At 39.0% G+C, this 3,609-nt stretch overlaps 1 pseudogene; it reads left to right on the top strand.

The window, feature by feature from the left end:
* The first annotated feature begins 1,889 nt into the window (after positions 1–1,889).
* Positions 1,890–2,841, top strand: LOC102924716 (DNA-directed RNA polymerases I, II, and III subunit RPABC3 pseudogene; annotated as a pseudogene).
* The last annotated feature ends 768 nt before the right edge of the window (positions 2,842–3,609 follow it).

Here is a 3,609-nt window from a genome sequence, read left to right as displayed (position 1 = left end):
AGTGCTGGAGTTAAAGGTGTGTGCCACCACTGCCTGGCTGTTTCTCTTTTAGACTGGATTAATCTCATGTAGGCCAGCGTGTCCTTGAACTCATAGAGATCCAGACAGATCTCTGCCTCTGCCTCCTGAGTGCTAGTATTAAAGGCATGCACCACTACTGCCTGACATCTATGGCTAACTCTCTGGCTAACTCTGTCTTCTGATCATCAGGCAAGCTTTTATTTCCTAGATTACAAGCAATATATCACCACATATAACCCTACCTAGTGAAACAGAATCAGTCATTAACAGTCTCTCAACCTAAAAAAGCCCAGGGCTAGATGGTTTTAGCACAGAATGCTACCAGGCTTTCAAAGAAGAGTTAATGCCAATACTCCTCAAATTATTCCACACAATAAAAACAGAAGGAACATTGCTCAGTTCATTTTTTGAAGCCATAGTTAACCAGATTCCCAAATTACATAAAGACCCAACAAAGAAAGAGAATTACAGACTGATTTATTTCCCTTATGAATATAGATGTGAAAATATTCGATAAAATATTTGCAAACCAAATCCAGTAACACATCAAAAAGGTCATCCATTATAATAAGTAGGATTCATTTACATGGTTCAACACATGTAAATCAATAAATGTAATTCCTCATGTAAACAAACTGAAAAAAAAAACTTGATCATCTCATTAGCTTCAGAGAAGGCCTTTGACAAAACCCAACACCCCTTCATGATAAAATTTCTGGAGAGATTAGGGATAAAGGGGACATACATCAACATAATAAAGGCAGTTTACAGCAAGCCTGTAGCCAACATCAACATAAATGAAGATAAGTTCAAAGCAATTCCACTAAAATCGGGAACAAGGTTGTTCACTCTCTCCATACCTATTCAATATGGTACTTGAAGTCATAGCTAGAGCAATAAGACAACTGAAGGAGATCAAGAGGATACAAATTGGAAAGGAAGAAGTCAAATTATTTTTATTTGCAGATGATAAACCCTTTCAGCAAAGTAGCTGGATACAAAATCAACTCACAAAAATCAGTAGCCCTCCTATATACAAATGACAAATGGACTGAGAGAGAAATCAGGGAAACAACCTCTTTCACAATATCCCCAAATAATATAAAATATCTTAGAATAGCTCTAAACAAGCAAGTAAAAGACATATATGATAAAAAAAAATTGAGGAAGATATCAGAAGATGGAAAGATCTCCCAGGCTCATGGATCAGTAGGATTAACATAATAAAAATGGCAATCTACAGATTCAATGCCATTTCCATCAAAATTCTAACACAATTCTTCACAGAACTTGAAAGAACAATTCTCAGCTTCATATGGAAACATGAAAACAAACAAACAAAAAAAACCCAGGATAGATAAAACAGTCCTGAATCATAAAAGAACTGCTAGCAGCCTCACAATCCAGATTTCAAGTTGTATTTACAGAACTATAGTAATAAAACAGTGTGGTATTAGCAAAAAACAGACATGTTGATCAATAGCATCAAAATGAAGACACAGATAAAAATCTACACACTTATGGACACATTGTAATAAAGACAGCATCTTCAACAAGTGGTACATGTCAAACTGAATGGCTACATATAGAAGAATGTAAATAGATTCATACTTATCATCCCGCACAAAACTCAACTCCGAATGGAGCAAACACTTCAACATAAAACTGGATACACTGTATCTGGCAGAAGATAAAGTGGAAAATAGCCTTGAACTCATTAGCACAGGAAAAGACTTTCTGAACAGAAGAACACAGTTCAGGCACTAGGATCGACAATTATTAATCAGAACCACATGAAACTGAGGAGTTTCTGCATGGTGAAGGATGTTGTCATTCAAACAAAGCAGCAGCCTACAGAATAGGAAAAGATGGTTACCAAGTACACATTAAATAGAGAGCTTATAGCCAAAATATATAAAGATCCTGAAAAACTAGATATCAAGAAGACAAATAACCCAAGTGGTGGCTGTGCACTCAGCACCTCTGCAGCTTTTGTGCCCCTCACCGTGGTGGACATCCTGTTCGAGGAGATTTTTTATGTGAAAGACATTGACCCAGAAGACAAGAAATTTGATTATCTCGACAGAACTGTGAGTATGAATCTTTCAGGATGGACCTAACTCAGATGTCAATGTTCAGATTTACCCTGTAGACTTAAGTGACAAGTTCCAATTGGTCAAAACTAGTACCTTGTATGAAGATGATGCTTTGGGTGATGGTTGTGGTGGTTTTAAAGAAAATGACCCCGAAAGGAATGGCACTATTAGGAGGTGTGACTTTGTTGGAGTAGGTGTGGCCTGTTGGAAGAAGTGTGTCACTGTAGAAGTGGGCTTTGGGGGTCTCATATATGCTCAAACCATACCCAGTGTCTTAGTTCACTTCCTGTTGCCTGAAAGTCAAGATGTAGGACACTTGGCTACTTCTCCAGCACCAAGTCTGCCTACATGCCACCATGCCACACCATGATGATAATGGACTAAACCTCTGAAAATGTAAACTACCCTAATTAATTATTTTTCCTTTATAAGAGTTGTCATGGTTATGGTGCCTCTTCACAGTAATAGAAACCCTAACTAAGACAATGGTGATTACCACTCCTGAGGTGATAGGCCTTCTAGGGCTGACCAGTTTAAGCATGTAATGTATGGGGAAGTGTACAGGGCTGAGGGGGACAATACCTCTACTGAAGTAGGAACAGGCTTATCTGCATATGTGTCCTGTGGGGGCTTGCTCATGAGGCTTCAGGGCAATGCCAACCACCTACATGAATTTGAGGTGGATTCCAGAGTGTATCTGCTAATAAAGAAACTGGCATCCTGAACCTCATGCTTAGTCACTCAAGTCACAGACATTGTTCAAGCCTGAGTAGTATTTGCCTGTGAAAGGGACTGGGTTCTATGTCCACTGTGGACAGATCTTCAGTTTGTTTTAATTCAATGGAAAACTGATTTGTCTGGAAAAGGCCAAGTGGGAGATCTTAGCATGAATCTGAAGTTGTGTATGATTTGTTTTCAATTTAAAGTTTACTTTTTCAGAAAAAAAGAAACAACCAATTAAAAATGGGGTATACCACATGACTCACTGAACATGGGGAGGTTGAGCTGGTACCTACATTGAACCTTTACCCCCATGTTCTGGTGTCTTTGACACAGAAAAGTACTCTACAGGCTTCTGAAAGTGTAATGGAAACACCAACTCTATCACAAAACTTTTGATCTACAATCTGTCCTGCCTGCAAAGTACACTAGGACAATGGGGGCCCAGAACTTGTAGGAGCACCCAGCCAATGTCTGCTGTGACTTAAGGCTCACTCCATGAGATGGAACCCATACCCAACACTGCTGGGGTGACCAAGAACCAGAGACTAGATAGCTCAAAGACCTAGGGTAAAACCAAACACTACTGGTCTAAAAAAAAGTATCAATAAAATGACTCCTAGTGATATTCTGCTATGTTCACAGATCAGTGCCTTACTTGGCCATCATCAGAGATGCTTCCTCTTGTAATAGATGGGAACAAATACAGAGACTCACAGCCAAACATTACATACACAGAGAGAGACCTTGGAACACACAGGTCTAAACAAGA

The sequence above is a fragment of the Peromyscus maniculatus genome, chromosome X, assembly GCF_049852395.1.
Source record: "Peromyscus maniculatus bairdii isolate BWxNUB_F1_BW_parent chromosome X, HU_Pman_BW_mat_3.1, whole genome shotgun sequence".
NCBI classification, from domain to species: Eukaryota; Metazoa; Chordata; class Mammalia; order Rodentia; family Cricetidae; genus Peromyscus; species Peromyscus maniculatus.
The sequence above is the reverse complement of the archived record's forward strand: the minus strand, read 5'-3'. Positions and strand labels throughout refer to the sequence as shown.